This window comes from Anolis sagrei, chromosome Y (genome assembly GCF_037176765.1).
Source record: "Anolis sagrei isolate rAnoSag1 chromosome Y, rAnoSag1.mat, whole genome shotgun sequence".
Classification (NCBI taxonomy): domain Eukaryota; kingdom Metazoa; phylum Chordata; class Lepidosauria; order Squamata; family Dactyloidae; genus Anolis; species Anolis sagrei.
Window position 1 is genome coordinate 34,876,267 of NC_090035.1, and position 10,917 is coordinate 34,887,183.

Below are 10,917 nucleotides of genomic sequence, written 5' to 3' on the forward strand. Positions count from 1 at the left end.
TAGCAGGGTACAAATAAAGATAATAATAATAATAATAATCATCATATATATATATATATATATATATATATATATATATCTGTAAGGGGCGTCCAACGGGACAGCAAAACTCAAAAAAAAAAACCCGACGAAAATTTCCCCTCCCTTCGCTGTCCCACCCCTTCCCACCCAGAGTCAATCCTTCCCTCCTCCCACCCCCTCTGGTAAGACATGCCCCCTCCCTTTGCTGCCCTGCCCCTTCCCACCCAGACTCAATCCTTCCCTCCTCCCATCCCCCTCCGGTAAGACATGCCCCCTCCCTTCGCCGCCCTGCCCCTTCCCACCCAGACTCAATCCTTCCCTCCTCCCACCCCCTTCGATAAGACACGCCCCCTCCCTTTGCTGCCCCGCTCCTTCCTGCCCAGACTCAATCCTTCCCTCCTCCCACCCCCCTCCGGTAAGACACGCCCCCTCCTTTTGCTGCCCTGCCCCTTCCTGCCCAGACTCAATCCTTCCTGCCTCCCACCCCCTCCAGTAAGACACGCCCCCTCGCTTTGCCGCCCCGCCCCTTCCCGCCCAGACTCAATCCTTCCCTCCTCCCACCCCCCTCCAGTAAGACATGCCCCCTCCCTTCGCCACAGCAGGCCCAATCAAGGAAGAGGAAAAACATCAAAGGAAGGAAGGAAACAGAGAAGGAAACATGGAAGCAAAGAGTGAAGGAAAGAAGGAAAGAGGTAGAGAAGGAAGAAAAGAGAGAAAGAGGAAATGAAGAGGGATGGAAAGAAATGGGTAGAGAAAGGAGGAAGGAGATAAGGACAGAAAAGGAAGGAAAGAGGAGCGAAGGAAGAAGAGAAAGAAAGAGAAAGAGGGGGGAAGGAAGGACAGACAAAAGGAAGAATGGAAACAAAAACCAAAGGAAGGAAGAAAGGAAAGAGACAGAGAAGGAAGAAAGAGAAAGGGAAGGAAAAGAAAAAAGGAAGAAGGAAAGAGGAAGAGAAGGAAGGAAGGAGAGAAGGACAGTAAAGGAAGGAAAGAGGAGCAAAGGAAGAAGAGAAAGAAAGAGAAAGAGGGGGGAAGGAAGGAAAGACAAAAGGAAGAATGGAAATAAAAACCACAGAAAGGAAGGAAGGAAAGAGGCAGAGAAGGAAGAAAGGGAAAGGGAAGGAAAAGAAAAAAGGAAGAAGGAAAGAGGAAGAGAAGGATGGAAGGAGAAAAGGAAAGAAGAAAAGAGGATGAGGGAAAGAAGGAGAGAAAGAGGGAGGTAAGGTGGGCCACAGCAACGCATGGCAGGGAAAGCTTGTACCGTATATTCCGGGGTACAAGACGACTTTCTAAGCCAGGAAAATCATCTCAAAAGTGGGGAGTCGTCTTGTACCCCGGTATAAAAATCCGGATCATTTTTCTCTCACCCTTGGCATCCCCGCGTGGTGGAACCTGAGGAAGAGGAGGGTGGACGGAGGGAGGGTGGGGCGGGGAGGAGAAATGGCAGGCTTTACTACTAAGCCGGCAGCGTGGTAGCCTCCTAGGCTGTCTTCACCCACGCCGTCATGGAGTTGGCTCCGCCTCCGCCCTCCATCCCAGCTGCCGCAGGAGCCAAAGCCAGAGCAGCGGGGGTGGGGACGGGAGAGCTCGCCTCTGGCTGCTGAGGCCCCGTCCCCGCAGAGGGCCCCGCCCCTCCCACCCCCACCCCCACTCCGGCTTCAACTCCTGCCGTGTTACCAGGCCGGCTGGGGACGTTTGTGTGCTGTGCTGTCCCTGGTCTGCTGCTAGCTCCGCCTCTGGTTTCAAGGCCGCCAAGGGAGCCAAAACCGGAGCATGGGATGGAGCCGCGAGGGGCGGGGTTCTCTTCTCCCACTGCCTCCCCGCTCCGGTTTTGGCTCCCTCGGCAGCCTTGAAACCAGAGGCAGAGCTAGCAGTAGACCAGGGACAGCACAGCACGCAAACATCCACAGCTGGCCTGGTAACGCGGCAGGAGTCACAACCAGAGCCGGGGGCGGGGACAGGAGAGCTCACCTCTGGCTGCTGAGCCCCCCCCCCGGAGGGCCCTGCCCCTCCTACCCCTGGCTCTGGTTTTAAAGCTTCCAAAGAAGGAGCCTCCACCACACTCCGGGGCAGAGAGTTCCACTGCTGAATGGCTCTCATAGTCAGGAAGTCCTTCCTCATGTTCAGATGGAATCTCCTCTCTTGTAGTTTGAAGCCATTGTTCCATTGCGTTCTAGTCTCCAGGGCAGCAAAAAAAAGCTTGCTCCCTCCTCCCTGTGGCTTCCTCTCACATATTTATACATGGACGTCATCATGTCTCCTCTCATCCTTCTCTTCTTCAAGCCAAACATGCACAGCTCTTTAAGCTGCTCCTCATAGGGCTTGTTCTCCAGACCCTTGATCATTTTAGTCACCCTCCTCTGGACACATTCCAGCTTGTCAATATCTCTCTTCAACTGTGGTGCCCAGAAATGGACCAATTGGTCTAACCAAGGCAGAATAGAGCATGGGGAGCAGGACTTCCCTTGATCTAGACACTAGACTCCTATTGATGCAGGCCAACATCCCATTGGCTTATTTTTATTTTTATTTTTTTGCAGCTGTATCACATTGCTGGCTCATGTTTAACTTGTTGTCCACAAGGACCCCAAGATCTTTTTTACATGTACTGCTCTCGAGCCACACGTCCCCCATCCTGTATCTTTGAATTTATTTTTGACAGAAGTCAAACTTGAAAGCTCTTATTTACCCAGGGTCCCCCTTCTTCTTTTCTGATCTCTTTTCCCCTTCTAACAATTAAACATCACCTGGCTATGTTCTTGAGAAACTCTAAAACAATTCAAGCTGTCACGGTGATTTAAGGATGAAGACATGTCAAGATGTGACCCAGTAAACATGTGGCATGCCAAATGCTACATTTCTGAAGGATGAGGGTCCAATCTGCCCCTCTCTTCTGATAGAGCAATGTGCTCTACGTGGGGCTGCCCTTGAAGACGGCTCGGAAACTTCAATTGGTCCAGCGGGCAGCAGCTAGGATGCTAACTGGAGCTCATTATCAAGAGAGGTCTACCCCTCTGTTTAAGGAGCTCCACTGGCTGCCATTTATTTTCCGAGCCCAATTCAAGGTGCAGGTGCTCACCTACAAAGCCCTGAACGGTTTGGGACCACCCTACCTGCATGACCGCATCTCCATCTACGAACCCACACGCTCGCTCCAGTCATCTGGGGAGGCCCTGCTCGTGATCCCACCTACGTTGCAAGCGCGCTTGGTTGGGACACGGGACAGGGCTTTCTCTGTGGCGGCCCCCCGACTTTGGAATGCCCTTCCAAAAGAGCTTCGTCAGGCTCCTACTCTAGCAGTTTTCAGAAGGAACCTAAAAACGTGGCTGTTCCGATGTGCCTTCGCAGATTAGGAATCCCCATCCCAAGTCCTAGAAGCACTTTAGCACAACCAATGTTGCTGCACACCGCACTTTTAATCCTACGTTCCTCCTGCCATCTCAGCACTTTTAACCCTGTACCCCATTGTGCCGGCCGAACCAGTTTTAATAGTGTCTTGGTGTATTGATGTATTGTCATTGTGGTTATTTTGCTTAATTGTTTTGATTTGCTTTGTTTATTGTTGTGTTATGTTTTCTATTGTATTGTGTTTTGAGGCTTCGGCCCGTGTAAGCCGCATCGAGTCCTTCGGGAGATGCTAGCAGGGTACAAATAAAGTTAATAATAATAATAATAATAATAGTAATTTATAAAGACTGCTTATAGATAAAAATTTTACAAATGCTTTGCCTTCACCTCAGTACTCATAGTACAAAGCCTGACTTCTATTTGCATGCAAGCTTCTATGCCAACATAAATGTAATCTGAACCATTTAAAGTCTGCTTTCATACTTGCCAGCATGATGTAAAGGACCCAGAGTGTAAATGAAATTCAAGGGAGAAAGAGCAACTATAATGTCCAATGTAAGGTACAGTGTCCCTCTCATAGGAACCTGCATGTCATAAACATTTGAATTAAAATTACCATATTGAATTCAAATCTGATTTTTTAAAAATTTTTATTTGGTGTGCATTGGAAGAGGGGTGGTCTTATATGGCGAGTATATCCCAAACTCTATATTTTAACTGGAAAATTTGGGGGTCGTCTTATACTCCCAGTCGTCTTATATGCCGGAATATACGGTAATACTAATGTTTGGAAACCCCTTTCACCCTGGGTTTTGCAAAAGCAGATGCGACGCAAAGTGGTGAGAGACAGCAGCACAGCTGTACATCTGGGGACTATGGAAGCTGAAACTGAATACTGCGTAAAAGCCCAAACGTATGTTGAGGCCATCAATCAAAGCAGCAATTTCAGTGAGGTGCAGTGCGTGAGAGCTGGAGGTAAAAACAAAAAATATAATATTTTAGAATTTGAGACTTCCTTCTAGGCTCATCTCTTGCTTAATATAGGAAATTGAGGCATAGATCATCCCCTTAGAAAATCTCCAACAAGGAAAAACCTATTCTGGATCTGTTATTGAATTGCTTTTACTATATTGAAAAGAAGAAGGGAATAGCTGGCCTCCAAACCTAATCTGGCCAATAAACTATCCCAGACTGGGTTATAAAGCGTTTAGAGGTCCAGTGGAATCAAACTCATTTTCACCAATGGCCACATCAACCTATGATTGCCTTCAAAGGGCCACTTGTAATTGTAAGACCGTATAAATATAACTACATTGCCCTGGCATTGAAAGCCTCACAGGCCACATAATATGACATGGCATCATATTATGGAGTCATATTATCCCATAGGGCCTTACATCTGACATAGGTGACATCTAGGAAATACTTCCCTGCAAAGCCACATCCCTACTGCTGCTGAACCCCCTCCTTACCTGCATTGCACTCAGTCCCTACGAATACAGGGATTGGAAATAATAGTGATTCCTCCCTATCATTGCTCATTCTTCCAGTTGGGAAGGCCAGTTTTCCCTGATGATCTCTAGTCTTCTGTAATCTCTGACCAAAAAGAATAGCAGGAAGCTTTGGCTGAACTGTGTGCCTCCTGGTGAGATGACAGTACAGGGTAGTATTAGCTGCCCAGACCTGCAGCCAGGGAAGTTGTGATGTCATGGGTTGGGCACATTGCAATATCTACATGTATTCCTTGTCATCTGCCCCCCTCAGGGTGCAGAACTGATCTTAAATCAGATTCTCAATCCATTTGGCTCACAGGTCTTTCCCCTGGCTCTCAGGTTTGTTTTAATGCTTCTGTAACTTAAGTCCATTTCAAGTTAGCTCTTTCTTCCTGGAGCAGCAGCAAATAAGTCTTTGAATGCATATGTGATATATTATAGCCAGGTATATGGGGAGTTGAAAAGAAGCACCACTGCACTTTTCCTACGTCTCTTTTCTAGGCTCGGCATAACAAATTCCTTCATCCAGATTCCTTTATAAAATTTATTTTCTATTACTTCTTTGTTTACATCCCCAGAACCCATGTCAGTTATTATCCAAGTGTGATTCTCTGTGATGAGTGGTGGTACTCACATATTATACATTTAACATTTATTGCAACCTACAAGATAATTAAATGTTCATCTTATGGGAAGGTTTTCACATCTAACAAACCTTCTAAACAGCATATTGCTAAGATAACATGCATTTTGGAATGTTCCTAATACTAAAACCCAGACGAGCTGGACAAGACGGAATGGATTTACGGAACTCCGAACGCTGAGCTCAGGATTAGCCTACTACTGTGTTTATGGTGTTGTTGTGTATTGATGATTTAATTTTAAATTGCAATTGCTTAATTGTTTTTATATATGTATGTATATGTGTCAAGGCATTGAACTGTGCCTTTCTCTGTAAGCCGCCCTGAGTCCCCCCTAGGGGGTGAGAAGGGCGGGGTAAAAGTGACGGAAATAAATAAATAAATAATAAATAAATAACTTCAACTCACAGATTATTTTATCAACATGGAAACAGGGATTTTCTGCATTCTGTACTATGTCAGGTTCAGTGACAGTTGTGGACAAGGTACGGATTAAAACATTTCCTGGGAGGCTGAGCAGGGTGTATTTGTCGCTCACTCACACACACACACACACACACAGAGAGAGAGAGAGAGAGAGAGAGAGAGAGAGAGCAATTCTTAACAGTGGCTGTCCAGATCTTCAGAAGTCCCTTAGGATTTTTTCTCAGAAGCAAGAGAGATATCTATATACAAAGCATTGCTTTTTGCCATAGTCCCCTTAAAAAAAACCAAGCCCAGAAATGTATGCAACATGTGGGGGGTTCTGTGACAGATAACCAGACATTTAAAAAGGTTTCTGGTAATAAAAATCTGAAAAGTAGTTTTGAAGTGCAAGTCACAGAAGGACTTGTGGTAAACATACAATTGGTTTAAAACAAGTGCAGATATGTAATGTAATTCTTTGATTCTCAAGCACATTTCCTTCATATAAACGAATGAAGAAAAGGATATGTCTTAGAATCATACATGTGCATGCATATATATATATATATAGAGAGAGAGAGAGAGAGAGAGAGAGAGAGAGAGAGAGAGAGAGAGTTGGTGGTACTGAAATTAGTGTGTGTCTTACAATTTATGGCATTTTAGAATGGAAGGAATACAATAATTTTAAGCATTTAAATTACTACTTGGGGAAACTCCTTTTTAAGAACTACTGTTTGCATTCTCCATCCCAATTAGTAGCCATGACTTGTAGTTTTAAAAAAGTTAATGTTCAAAACTCTGGCTGGTTACTATACTCTTTTCACAAATATTGTCACTGGCAAATTTCTTGTATTTTCCTGCAATCTTAGTAACTGCATTCTCTTTTATGTCCAGATGGTAAAGGAATATGGGTAACATTTGCCCCACTCTTCTTGGTCATATTTATTCTACCCGCTTTGTTGTTTCCTTGGGTTATATGGAAAATCTGCTGGATCTGCCAGTATTTCTGCTGCCCAAATGAAAACATGCCAGACACTTTGGTAAGAAATGTTTGGAGCACTTCATCTTTAGAGCTTGGGGAATTCTGGGAGTTGTATTAAAATATACCTTTCACAATGCTTGCTTTATTATTTTCCTCCTAAGCAAGTAGAAGTGGTACCCTTATCCTGTTTTAATAAGCTTCTGTCTGAAGTCATGGGCCTCCAACAAAATTTAATGGTGAGAGACTAGGGGTGCAACTACACTGTGGAATTAAGGCAGTATTACACCACTTTAATATCCATGGTTCAATGATATTGAATCTTAAGAATTGTAGGTTTACATGATCATTAGCCTTATCTACCAAAGAATGCTTCTGCTTCCCCAAACTATAACTTCCAGGATTCCATAGCATTGAGTCATATAAGTTAAAATGGTGTCAAACTACATTAATTCTACAATGTTGATGCACCCTAGGATAGATAAAAGGACTTTTTCACATAATTAAAATGATATAATTTGTTACCCCAGGATATACCAATGCCCACAAATATGGTTTTAATATGACCCTGTATGATCAGCTACCGAGGGGACACCAGTGGGAGACTACAGCACTGATTTGGTATCTGGTTGTGCACCATGTAAAGTGAATGCAATCTAGGTTTTTTGCAAGATTCAATTTTAGCAGTCTCTATTCCGGTTACCTGGAACATGATTGAAATGCATGATCTGTGATTGGCCTTTCACTTGATGCAAACAATCAGATTTGAACATTATTTTCCTATTAAAATAGTACAAACCAATTGCTTTTCTACAAAAATCATTTTTTCTTTCTTTTTATCTTAGCCTAGCATATATATCCAATGTTGCTAGGTTTTTGGAGGGGCCACTACTCCCCCTCTTTCTTTTTCCCTTCCCCATACCGTTCCCTCTTTCTCCCTTTCCTCCTTTTCCTTTCTTTCTTTCTTTCTTTCTTTCTTTCTTTCGTTCACCCTCCCTCTCTCCTCCCACCCTTCCTAGGTGTTGCCAGGTGAAGTGGTAGAGGACGACAGCATTTGTGGTACAGGCTCTTTGACTGTTGCAAGGTGAATTGGCCTTTTGTGGTGCCATTAGATTGACTATGGCTAGGTGAAGGATTGGCTACTAAGATGGAGAAGGGTAGAACAGGACAGAAAGGAAAGAGGAAAAAGCAAGGGAGGGAAGGGAAAATGAAAAAGGAGGAAAGAGAGAGTTAAGGGGGGAAAGATAGATAGGGAAGAGAGATAGAAGAGATGAAAGCAGTGGTTCCTCCGACACTTGTGCAACACCAGGTATATACGCTAGTACAGGGGTCCTTAAACTTTTTAAACAGAGGGCCAGGTCACAGTCCATCAAACTGTTGGAGGGCCGGATTATAATTTGGAAAAAAAATGAATGAATTTCTATGCACACTGCACATATTTTATTTGTAGTGCAAAAAAAAACACTTAAAACAATACAATAATTAAAATGAAGAACAATTTTAACTAATATCAACTTATTAGTATTTCAGTGGGAAGTGTGGGCCTGCTTTTGGCTCATGAGATAGGATTGTTGTTTTTGTTGTTGTTGTGTGCTTTCAAGTCGATTCAGACTTAGGTTGACCCAGAGCGAGGGCTGGGTAAATTACCTTGGAGGGCCGCATTCACCCCCCCCCCCCCCGGGCCTTAGTTTGAGGACCCCTGCGCTAGTAGATAGATATAAGCAGCTGTAGCTCTCCATACATCCATACCCTCACCAGCACTAGCCAGCATATGCAATGGTGGGAGCAGATAGAAACTTGAGTCTATCAGCCTCTGGCAGTCCATAATTGGCACTGAGAGGCATTAGAGGCTGCACCTTAGAGTCACATACAGCTCACTATGATATCTTTCTGTCACTTTGCCTTCTCCAATGACAGAATATTACATTGTTTTAAAGTTTGCCTTTTGTGACTGTGAGGTGGATGAGTGTCTTGCACTATAAGCCAAGAGCATGTAGCATTCTCTCTCTCTCTCTCTCTCTCTCTCTCTCTCATACAACTCCTCCTTATATAAACAGTAACCATTTGGGTTACTTATGAAAAACATGGAAGTAAAACATGGGACTTAATTTCCTGAAATTGCAACTATAACAATACCTAACTATCTGTGTAGGGCTTGGAACTAAACTACATTTTTGCCTTTTAGAATATTTTTGAAGTTGTAGCACAATCTGGTACTTTGTTTTTCTGCAACAGAGTGAATGTTTCCCCCGATTAAGCAGCTTTCTTTCCTCTTCCAGAAACTAACAGGATCACCTGCTAGGATGCTAAATTACAAGGGAGAGGAGATTGAGAAGTGCGATGAGTTTGTGCAAGTGCTGCCCCCTGAAGACTTTCTTCTCTTTTTGGATTCATGAAAACCTTTCACATCACACACAAGATGCAAACTGCAAAATAAGAGCTCAGTCTCTACCTTCATCTTTGCAAAGCCAAGCTGCACACACACAACTTTTCTGTATGGGAAGGATCATGTTGCTTTTTTTGAAAGAAAAAGTGCCACATGGTAAGCCAGACTACAGTTACGGTGCACAAGATTTTAGGAGGAAAGTCGGTGCAAATCCACTATCTCCTGTTGACAGAGAATAGGAGCCACCATATGAAAGAAACATACACAATGATCATAAATATTAGTTGTCATCTGCTGAACTAAGATCTTGGTTGTTCAGGATGGCAGTGTTTTGTATACAGAAGAATAGTCTTCGTAGAAGACAAATGTCAAAATCTACATTGATGTTGATTTTGAAGGACAGATCTCTGGCAATGAGCAGGAGATAGACATCTAGGGATGGAGTCCGGGTTGTGAAGAACATAATTGCATACATGTCATACAGGTTCAGTTCTTTGCATAGACATTTAAAAAGGTCACATAGCAGGTGATGTAAAAGAGATCTTGTCTGAAATTATGGAGAGTTAGTGACTGGAGTAAATGGGATAGAGTCTGAATTGATATAAAACAATATCCTATATTCTGCATAACTAACATTTCCAGTAAACTGCATGTATATTTGTATTCTTCATAGGCATTCTTCCATAGCAAACAAGAAGACTGGAAATGGGATATTTTATTGATGAGCTCACATGGACACTGATTAACCTTCATGTGTAAATGGGTTTCAACAGACAGGTCATTGTTACATACGTTTAACTCTTGCAGATTACAACCACAAGGAAGTAAAACAAAACTGATCTTTACAATACTCACTTGGTACAGAACAGCAATTAGGAACTTGAAAACAATTTCAAGCAAAACCTATTTTTGGGCTAGAGTTTACATCAGAGGTTGGGAAGATCTGATCCTCCAAAAGTCTCCCACCCTGGACATTCCACAGATATATAAATCCAATTTTCCTAGTTTCCAACAGACATCACAACCTCTGAGGATACTTGTCATAGAAGCAGGCAAAAGTCAGAAGAGAATGCTTCTAGAACGTGACCATATAGCCTGAAAAACCTACAACAATCCAAATCCAAATATTTGGGGTTACAGCTTCTAGAATCCTTTAGCATTGAACATGCAGTTTGGCTCTGAAAATTGTAGGCAAAAACATCCAGAGGTAAATGACCCACAATTTTAAATGAAAATGTATAGAAATTTTGTATGGGATTTAAAAAAAAAAACAGGCATTGATATGCTTGGAAAATATGTTTGAAAAACTGAAATGTTCTAACATGTGATGTGGTTGTTCTTGTGTGCCCTTAAGTCATTTTCAGTTTACAGTGGCCCTAAGGCAAACCTGCAGTGGGATTTGCTCAGAAATGGTTTACCATTGCATTTGATAAGCAGTACACAAATGATCACCCATTTGTTTTTTATATATTTTGGTTTCAGTCAATAAACAACTATAAAATCTTATGTAATATCTTAGGTCTTTGTTTATGAAATATATTTTATATACTTTAATCAATTCTAGTTTGCTATGTGACCAATTAAAGGGCATAAAGGCATTATGTAATATGGACAAGTGGTGTTGCTGCAGACAGATGTGGGAAT

General features: G+C 42.9%; 1 long non-coding RNA gene across 1 annotated transcript; it reads left to right on the plus strand.

The window, feature by feature from the left end:
- The first annotated feature begins 4,197 nt into the window (after positions 1 to 4,197).
- Positions 4,198 to 10,539, plus strand: LOC137095041 (uncharacterized). The gene is made up of 3 exons (XR_010908770.1): positions 4,198 to 4,344; positions 6,803 to 6,948; positions 9,167 to 10,539. It is a non-coding gene; the product is annotated as an uncharacterized lncRNA (long non-coding RNA).
- The last annotated feature ends 378 nt before the right edge of the window (positions 10,540 to 10,917 follow it).